Raw genomic sequence first — 10,831 nt, 5'->3', positions numbered from 1 at the left:
CAACACAATCTCTATTAAAACTCCAGGGAGGGGGGTGGGAAGGGATAGACTGGGAGTTCAAAATTTGTAGATTCTGACAGGCATATGTAGAATAGATAAACAAGATTATACGGTATAGCACAGGGAAATATATACAAGATCTTGTGGTAGCTCACAGCAAAAAAAAAATGTGACAATGAATATATGTATGTTCATGTATAACTGAAAAATTGTGCTCTACACTGAAATTTGAGACAGCATTGTAAAATGACTATAACTCGATAAAAAAATGCTACAAAAAAAACCTCCATGGCCTTTGTGTAGAAATAGAAAAGCTAATGCTCAAATTCATGTAGAATTGCATGAATAGCCAAAACAATATTGAAAAAGAAAAATAAAGTTGGAGAACTCTGACTTTCTGATTTCAAAACTCACTATGAAGCTACAGTAATCAGAACAGTGTGGTCCTGGTATAAGGGTAGACACACATACCAATGGAATAAAACTGAGAGTCCAGAAATGAATTCAAACATCTGTGACCAATTGACTTTCAGCAAGAGAGCCAAGGCCAATAGGGAAAGAGTAGTCTTTTCAACAAATGGTACTGGAACAACTGGATAACTATGCGCAGAAGAATGAAGCTGGATCCCTACCTCACTCCACATGCAAACATTAACTAAAATGGATCAATGACTTAAATATAAGATCTAAAACTATAAAACCCTCAGAAAAAAACATAGGGGTCAATCTTCATGACCTCAAATTTGGTAATGGTTTATTAGATTTGACAACAAAAAATCCAAGCAACAGAAGAAAAAATAGATAATTTGGACTTCAAAGGATTAAAAATTTTTGTTTTATCAAGAATGTGAAAGCAACCTATAGAATTGGAGAGAATATTTGCAAATCAATCTCTGATAAGGTTTCAGAATATATAAATAACACTTGCAACTCAACAACAAAAAGACAGACAGCCAATTTTTAAATGGGCAAAGGACTTGAATAGATATTTCTTCAAAGAAGGTATATAAATGTCCAGTACACACATGAAAAGATACTCAACATCATTGGTCATTAAGAAAATGCAATCAAAACCACAATGAGATACCACTTCACATCTACTAATATGGCTTTGACCGAAAAGACAGATACTATAATAAAGAGGATAACAAGGATATGGAGAAATAGAAACTCTTGTACATTGCTGGCAGGAATGCAAAATGGCATAAGCTATTGTGGAAAACTATTTGATGAGTTCCTCAAAAAGTTAGATAGGATTACTACATGACCCAGAAATTCCACTCTTATGTAACACCCAAAAGAAATGAGAATATACGTCCACAGGGAAACTTGTACACAAATATTTTTAGCAGCATTATTCATAATAGCCAAAAGGTAGAAACAACACAAATGTCCACCAACAGATAAATGAATAAGCAAAATATGGTATATACATACAATGGAATATTATTCAAGCATAAGAAAGAACAAAGTTTTGATATATGCTACAAGTTGGATGAATTTCAAAAACATGCCAAGTGAAAGAAGCCAGACACAAAAGGTCATAGTTTGTTTGGTTCCTTTCATATGATATATCCAGAACAGGCAAACCCATAGAGACAGAAAGCAGATTAGTAGTTACTAGGGGATGGGAGGAGGGGAAAATAAGGATATGAGGTGTTTTTCTAGGGTGATGAAAAAATTGAAACTAGAGAGAGATAGTAGTTGTACAACATTGTGAAGGCACTAAATAACACTGAATTGTACACTTTTAAATGGTTAATTATATGTTATATGAATCTTACCTCTATTTTGTTTAAAAGCATGGAATGATGGGGAGTGTATAGCTCAGTGGTAGAGTGTTTGCTTAGCGTGCATGAGGTCCTGGGTTCCATCCCCAGTACTGCCACTGAAAAATGAATATTAACTACCGCCGCTCCAAAAAAAGAAAGAAAGAAAAAAGAAATTTTTAAAAAGTGTGGAGAAATAGTGGTCATGGAGAGTATCAGTTAATCAAGGGCAAGTCAGTTAAGTGTAGGTCAATTAAGAGAAGTTCTTCTAATACATTTAATCCAAGTTGTGAGACTTGACTAAATTTCTTAGCAAGTGTAGAGACCTGTCTACAGAGCCATATGAAGTATTCTCTCCTCCCTTGCCTGAAGAATTTGATCCTTCCTTAATTGATAAGAATGAACCCTCATTGCTGGAGAAAGTCCCTTCTTGTCCCTCTGGACAGAACCAAAGTCCAAACCTAACATGTCCTGTAGGATGAAAAGCAGACAAAAAATAGGAAAGAAGAGGTCTGCCAAAAGAAAAAAAAGTACAAGAATTTGCTATTTTATATAATGAAAAAGCAGGAGACTATTGATGGAGGTGGATCTGGAGAGTACTTAAGGAAAGACTGAATATAGTTTCAGATAAAAATGAATACATTGATGTGAGTGTACTTACTGGAGAGTCTGCATTCAATGTGCTCACTGACAGCTGGCAGCTGTTATCCTAGCAACTTGAAGTGTTGGTTTATGCAAATGTGGATACAATACTGACCCATCATTAATTTGTATAACAGTGGAAATCTCTTGGCATAAACCAGAGGAAGAAATTCAAAGATCTCAGGAGGCAGGATGATTTATTGAATCTATATATGCATCTTGCTGACCAAGCCAATATTATATTCTTTGAAAAGGCCCAGAATTCACCTCCTCTACCAAAGGTAAAGGACAATTGATGAGGGAAGTGCCAAAATCATTAAAAAGCACTTTCCTGACTATCTTCTCCATGCCAGGAGTGGTGGTGAATGGATCTACAATCGAAATAAACTCTCATTTCAGGGAGGATGGGCAGATTCTGGGGTGATAGAGCCCAAGTGGTGGCAGTTACCTATCTAATACAAGGTGGAAAAGGTTACCAATAAGCAGTAAAGTTGTTATGAAATCAGAGTGGTTTGATACACAGAGATCTTTGAAAACAACTAACTAATCGTGGATAGCCTACTAAGTTCCCATTTAATTTTTATAACAATAACAGGGGGAAAATATTTCTATGGCCAGTAAACAAAGGCTTATAATGACATAATAGACAATTTTGATCTTTCATCCAATCCTCATACCCAAATCAATTCACAAGTGTACAGATCACTGAGAAAAAAAAGAAAGTTGAGGACCCTTAAGGAAAGATCCAACAAAAATACCGTGAGACCATACTGTGAGTCTTTCTACTGCCTTGTCCAAAGAACTTGTGCTCGGACACTGGCCACACTTATTTCTGGACATCCAGAATGCCTCTGTGCTGCACAAGAGTGTGGGCTTATGGAAATTTGTGAATCGGCGTCCAGTTAGGAAAACAGAGACCACCCTTTGTATTCCAAGCAGAGACGAATTTAATGTAGCAACTTGGTCACAATGACATTAGAAATGTTGAGGAGCTAGGGGTAAAAGGTGGCATTCTCCAGAGCCCAGGAAGCTGCTCGTACCATTGGACTGATGCCTACAATCCTGCACTCACTACTGACAGTGCCAGAGGACACACTTTTGCCAAAGATAAGTCACCTCCTCAAGCAGGAGCATTTTCCCCTTCCTTCCACCTTCAAATATAACCAAGTGCCTCCCATTGTTAGAACCTAACTGGGACCCAACTATCAGTGGAATCTGGGAAATGTAGTCTGCAGGCTTCTAGCCCTGGCAGTACAGGGGAGATCACAAAGGGACAGATGAGAGACTAAGAAACAATATGAGGTATAGGAAATCAGGCAATAAATGGAGTTCTGACCAAAGTCTGCTTAAGGATAGATCTAGGTCCCAAATCTATGTGCTAGTTTTTATCCTCATTTGCGTAACTGGAATAAATATCTTCAACTACTGACAGAATCCTACATTGGCTCCCAGACCACAGGGTAAAAGCTTCTATTATAAGAAAAATGTAGTAGACATTATTGAAGCTTATCACTCCCACTAATATGTAAATTAAGGTGAAAACTCCAGACAGCATTACACAGATTAATGCCACCATTAAAAACTTTAAATATGCAGATGTGGTGATTTCTGTCACATCAGTGTCTATTCTTCACTCGGACAGTGGGAAAGACAGATGGTCTTGAAGAAGATGTAAACTTAATCAAATGGTGACTTCAGCTGCAAATGCTGCTCCATATATGAGCTTTTTAGAGGGAGTATATCAGCACAACCCCCAAAACCTCATCAGTCAAATGCATTTTTCTGCATTGTGACAGAAAATGTAAGAAACTATTAGCTTTATAATCTTTCCTCAGAGAAAAGCCAGTCCTTCTGCTCTAAGCCCTAAGGTAGCTTGCAGGAATCTGGACTCTGCCACCATCTGGCTCAGTCAGTTCAGTGCAGGAAGTAGAAACCACTCCAGGTATTTGTAGATCTTGCTTGCCAGCAGCCACTGCTGCAGAAAGATGTCTTCTGCCTCAATTCTGCTTTCTGAAGTCTCATGTGGCTGCACCTACTCAAAGGAACCTAACCCACATCCAGAAACTTAGCTGCAAGGGAGTCTGAGATTTTTTTTTTTTTTTTTAGCTTTACGATTCCTCAAATAGAAGGAGGGTGGAATAGAGGTCAAGGGTCAATCCAAGTACCTGTCGCTTCATCCTACAGGCAGTCACACTGGTGGCCCCATACTGATAGAACACAAAAAGTAGGAAATACCAGGTGCCAAATAAATCCAGTGAAAATACAGCAGACTGACACTTCATGAAAATTCTGGAGTCACATGGCCTGAGACACATCAGGACATTCCCTCCAAAGCAAAGGACAGGTTGCTGCACTTTGGACTTCCTTCCTCACAGAAGGAGCCCAGGGCTTGGTGGGTCTCTTTGGATTCGGGAGGCAACGTACAGCCTGATTGGTGCACTACTCCTATCCATCAGCCAGTTTCCAGCTTTGAGTAAAGCATAGAGCAAAAGAGGGCAAGTGAGACCCCTCTAGCTGGTCCAGGCTGCAGTGCAAGTAGCTCAGTCTTTTGGTGCTGAAGACCGAACAGATCCTTGGCTCAAAGTGCCTGAGGTAAATCAGGATGCTCTATGGAACTTATTGCAAACACTGGTAGAGGGATCACTACAGACAGGCCCTTAGGGTTTATGGGCAAAGTCATGCTTTATTCTTAAGTGAGTTTTTTTTTTAATAGCTCCTGGAGTCTTAATAGGCTATGATAGATTGCACACCTGATCAAGGGGCACCAGGTGACCTTGTAACCTGAGCTGCCCATTGTGAACTGAATGTTTTCTGATCCCTAGGCCTGCAGTTCTCAAGGTGAAATGGTTCATCTAGAACCTGGCCCAAACAGCCAGATGTGCTGGTATCAGACAAAAATGGACTGCTGTGGCTTGAGCACCCCATCCAAGACAACCCTGTCCTTCAGGAAGGAAATTGTGCTAGTGGCAGAACATGGAATGGGGCATGTGGTTTTCCACTTTGCAAGATGGCCTGAAATCAAGATTGACATTAAATCACAGGCAGTGGCTACTGAAGGAAACAAGATGAGAGGCTTGGGAACAAAAGGTTGGGGACAGAGGAACAAGGACAGACCTGCTGGAATAGGCCCAGACTATTAGAATGTTCACTATGGGAGTGACTGGGACAAGGCTCCCTGTAAAGGAAAAAATATTAGAGCTTGGTTTCCAGATGGCAGATTCTGAAAGAGTAAGAAATGGCTTTATAGAAATGGTTATGTGACTAGTGGAGAAAGAAATCCTTCAGCAGGCAGAACTGTACGCTGTATAACTCATTGTCCACATTGCCTGGAAGGAGAGATGGCCTGAGGTCAAGATCTGCACCAGGTCATGGACAGTGACTAATGACATGAGCAGCTCAGTATCATAAAGATTGGAAGTTTATGAGAAAGAAGTTTGCAAAAGATGGATTTCTAGAATGATCGTAGATCATGAGACAGCAGGTATGCCAAATGAATGGTCACCATGGGCCCCCATGGTGGGGAAGCTTTTAATAATCAGCCAAGAAAATGTTCTGTGGGTGTTAACTCAATGGTTTTACCCCACCCAGTCCAGCTCTTGTTCAATGGGTTCATGGACAAAAGACCATGATGACAGGGGAGAAGATTATGCATGAACTCAAGAACAGGAAAGACTCTACCCTCTACCCTCCTAGGTTCCATAGCTGGATCTGTGAAATAAACTAACAGGCAAATTAACAGGAGAAAAGGTACACAAATTTATTCATTTTTAATATTGTGCGCACGGGCATAATATAGGGGGAAAAAAAGTAAATACCAAAAAAAGTGGTGGGATTTGGAAGCTTATATACTGTCTTAATAGGAAAGGGGGAGGGGAGAGGTAGGCCACTTAGAGGAGAGAGTAAATGATTTTTTTAGGAAAGATGAATGGGTCCTCAGAAGAACATATAGGAGATACGACAGTTTGTGACAAAGTTTGTCTGGGTGTTGGGTCAACTTCTAGTCTCCCCTCTGTGATAAAAGTTTATCTTCCCTGGTTGATGAAACTCCAGGAGAAGGGATTTATGATAACTGAGTTCCTTTTGGAAGACCTGTCCTTAAGCAGATGAGGGAAGTTCAGAGAAAACCTCTCCAGGAATTTTCTGTTTTTCAAGAGACTTCAGTGCAAAATAATCACTACACCAAGGCAACATATTTTGGGCTGACATTTCCTGAACTCCTTCAGCATCCAATCCCAGTCTCCCTTTTTGGAAAAACCCTCACTGTTGTCACAGGAAGAAGGAAATGCCAGATCTCACCTCCCACTGCTGTGTCTTTCTACAGAAGCAAAGCGAGCTAGCTCTTTCCTCTACCCACTCTTAGATACAGCCATGGAGCAAGCTTATGATAAAGAAGTCCCAAGAACAATGCTGGAGGCAGCTGGAAAAATATTATCATTTATCCAACGCAAGAAAAAAGCACAGAAAGGTAATGTGACTTGCTTCCCTGAAATCAGTCCACAGCGCCACCTTCTGGGAGCCTTGGTGAAATCATCAGCTCTTCTGCAGCAACATTCTTTGGCTATTTGGACCACTATAATCTACCTGCCTCTTTTGACCACAATAATCTGCCCAGTACACAAAGGATGTCTCCCTTTTGTAAATTATAAAGTGATGCATAAAATTCTTGGAGGCTGGAACAGGGCTCTGCTCAAGATCACACAACACAGAATGTTAGGAGTACAACCAAGAGAGGGGTGTACTGGGAACAGTATAACAACCGCCTGTGGAGGGTAGGGAGCATGATTTGTAATGTTTATAGATTTAATGATGTAAACACTCCCACCTTCATCAATTTTAGACTACAGCGTGACAACACTGAATGCAGAGCTGGGAAGAGAACACCATTATATAGTATTTCCTCCACATAGATACAATAAATCGTAAGTCACTTTAAAAGCACAGATAGTGAAATGTATAAAAAATATGTTTGGCTGTTTATTACCTTTGTTTTTATATAATTTATTTAAATGTAAGTTTATATGATTTAAGTTTTTATAATAGCTATATTCAACAACAAGATCATAAAATTTCTGAAATTTTAACAGTCAGCTCTAGAAGGCTGAACTAGAACCATTCTGCTGGCTTTTAGGCATGTCCTGTGCTGCCTCCACCAGCAATTTAGGCATTTTCATTTTGCACTGGATCCCACAATTTATGTAGCAGGTCCCGCTGCCAACTCTACACTGGGATTTCCAGAGTGGAAATAGGGTAGGCTTTGGAAATTTCACTTCCCAGGAGCATCCCGAGCCTGACTGTCTTCCACTGAGGAAGCCCAGCCTCTCCAGAGGAGCCAGAAGGCCATCCTAGGACCACTCCTGTCAGCCCTACTGCAGACTAGAAACCAGCTTCATTTGAATGAGTCAGAGCACCATCTGGTGGCACCTGAGTGTCAGGGATTCCTGGGAACCAAAACCCAGAGGCTCCTAGGACAAGAATTGTTTGCCAAGAGGGATCCAGCAACATAGAAGAGGGGATGTGAGTGAAAGGAGGGTCTGAAGGTCAGGGACAGGGTGAGATTATACATTCATATTTCACCTAAGCGCTAGAGGAGAACTTGGAGGTCCTGAGGATGGGGGAAAAAAACAATCCTAGAGGCAAAAAATGACCAATGCCCATAACCCAGGATTAAAATCCACATTTGCTAACTCCCAATCCAGTGTTCTTTCAACATACCATTGAATTCAACAAATGCTTATGAATCCTCTACCAGTGCCTAGGAGAGGGTAAGGGGCTACGGCAATAATAATGACTACATTAAGGACTTTATGCCATATGATATGCTAGGTGTTTTATTTACTTAATTCTCACAACGACAAGGAGTATTATCCTCATTTTAATGATGAAGACACTAGAGCCAGGGGGAGTTAACTTGCCCAAGGCCACACTGCTGGAAAGTGGCTGAGCTGGGATTTGAATCCAGATCTGGCTGATGCCACTAAAGGGAGCCAAGGGTCAAGGTGTGGGGATGAACAGATGGGGAAGACTAAAGAGATCCAACAGGAGGGTCCCACTCAGTCTACACACACTGAAGACCTCATGGTCATGCACTGTGCCAGGCCTGGGGGTGAGGGGATGAGAGAAGGTGAGTAGACAAAGAGAGGATGCAGTACTTGCCTGTCTGCAGCTTGTGGGCTGAGTGGGGAAGCAGGACATGAGGCTGGACCAGGTTAAAGCACATGCGATGTGCAGAAACCTGATTTTATCAGATGGCCATGGGTTCAAATCAGAGTTCTGCTATTTCCTAGCTGGATGGCCTTGGGAAAATCACTCCATCTCTCCGAATCTCAGCTTCTTCAACTATAAAATGGAGATTAGAAATAGTTTTTACCTCATAGGACTATTGGGAAGATCACACAAGATACTCTGTGTAAAACATATTAAGTGGTGTGGTCACTAGATCAATCACCTTCACAGCGTAAGTCATTTCCTTAGTCAAAAACCTCTGGTGACTCTCCTGTGTCCATAGATTAGGTTTGAATTTTCAGTCCTGTATCCTGTATTCTCAGGAATCTAGATGTTAATGACCTTTACAGCCTCACCACCATCTTCTCTTTTCCCTTTTATTTGAGCCACTCCAGCGTGCTCCAAATTAGTCTTGTTTTATCCTTATTCTCCTTGCATTTGTTCTTTCACTTGCTCCATAAATATTGTCTATTACGTTCCAGACACTGTACCAGATGCTAGGGGTAGACAGGTAAACAAGACAAACAAAAATCCCTGCCTTCGTGGAGGTCATATTTCTAGTCAAAGAAGGACAGATAATTGTTTTTAAAGTAAAAAGTGTAGTATGTAAGATGGTGATAAATAGTGTGGAGAGAAAAATTAAGCAGGGGAGAGGAATGAAAATGCTCGGAGTGCAAGATGTAATTTTAAATAATGTGGTCAGAGTGAGTAAGAAGATGATTGTTGAGCCAAGATCTGAAGGAGGTGAAGGTTTGAAGCACATGGAAATCTGGGTAACAGCATCCTAAGCAGAGGAAACAGCAAGTTTAAAGGACTTGAGTCAGGAGAGTGCTGGGAATTTTCAAGGAGCATCAAAGTGGCCAATGTGGTTGAAGCAGAAGGACTAAGAGGCCTAGTAGCTCAAAGTCAAATCAACTATGTAGATTCACAGACATAGAAAACAAACTTATGGTTACCAAAAGGAAAGGGGGGGAAGGGATAAATTCCAAGTTTGAGATTTGCAGATACTACTATATAAAATAGATAAGCAAGAAGTGTATTTTGTATAGCACAGGGAATATATTCAGTATCTTGTAGTAACCTACAATGAATGAAAAACAATATGAAAATGAATATATGTATGACTGAAACATTATGCTATACACCAGAAATTGACAATTGATACATTGTAAACTGACTATACTTCAATTAATAAAAAATTTTTAATTAGCAAAAAAATCTAGACTATAGGAAGGCAAGAGTTGATGCAGAGATACCAGTTATCCAGATGAGAGATGATATTGGCTTGTACCTACTCAGTAGCAGTGGAGGTGGTAAGATGTGACTGGATTCTGGTTTTGTTTTAGAAGTAGAGCCAACTAGATTTGCCAAGGGATTAGCTTTGGAGTATGAAAGAAAGTGAGGAATCAAAGCTGTCTCCCAGGTTTTTGATTTGAGAAACTGGAGGAGTAAGGTTGCCATTTACAGTTTTGGGAAAGTTTGCAGGAAGATGAGGTGGATACATCAGGAGTTTGGGGATGTATTAAGTTTATATATCTATTATACATCCAAAAATAGATAATGATCCTGGTGTTCAGAGAAGATGTGTGGGTTGGAGAGAAAATTTGAGAGCCAGTGTATAGATTTAAAAACCATAAGACTTGAGGAGATCATCTGGGGAATGATTTCAGACTTCGAAAAGGAGAGGGTCAAGGACTGAGCCCTAGGACAATCTAGCAACAAGAAGTGGATGAGAAAAAAAAAAAAAAAAAACAGCAAAGAACTGACGAGAAGCCAGTGAGGTAGAAGAAAGTCAGGAGGGCATGATGTACTGGGAGCCAAGTGAAGAACATGTTTGAAGGAGAAGGAAAGTGATCCAACTCTATTAAATAAGGTGTTGATAGTCCAAGTAAGATGAGAATTGCAAATTAGCCATTGCTCTTTGCACCCTAACAAAAGTGATTTAAAGGACTTTGGGAAGGAAAAACCTGACTGACGTGAGCTCAAGAGAGAATGGTGAGTATAGGGAACACTTTCAGGAGTTTTGCTGTAAAGAGGAGTAGTGAAATGGTGTAGGGTCAAGAGAGGGTTAGTTTTTCTTTGCTATTAAGACGAGAGAACTAACAGTATGCATGATGACAGAAATAACCCTGTAAAGAGGGAAAACAGAACGGGGTTGGTAAAGAATTACTAAAGCTAGGTCTTTAGACAAGAAGTAA

This window comes from Camelus ferus, chromosome 13, assembly GCF_009834535.1.
Source record: "Camelus ferus isolate YT-003-E chromosome 13, BCGSAC_Cfer_1.0, whole genome shotgun sequence".
Classification (NCBI taxonomy): domain Eukaryota; kingdom Metazoa; phylum Chordata; class Mammalia; order Artiodactyla; family Camelidae; genus Camelus; species Camelus ferus.
The sequence above is the reverse complement of the archived record's forward strand: the minus strand, read 5'-3'. Positions refer to the sequence as shown.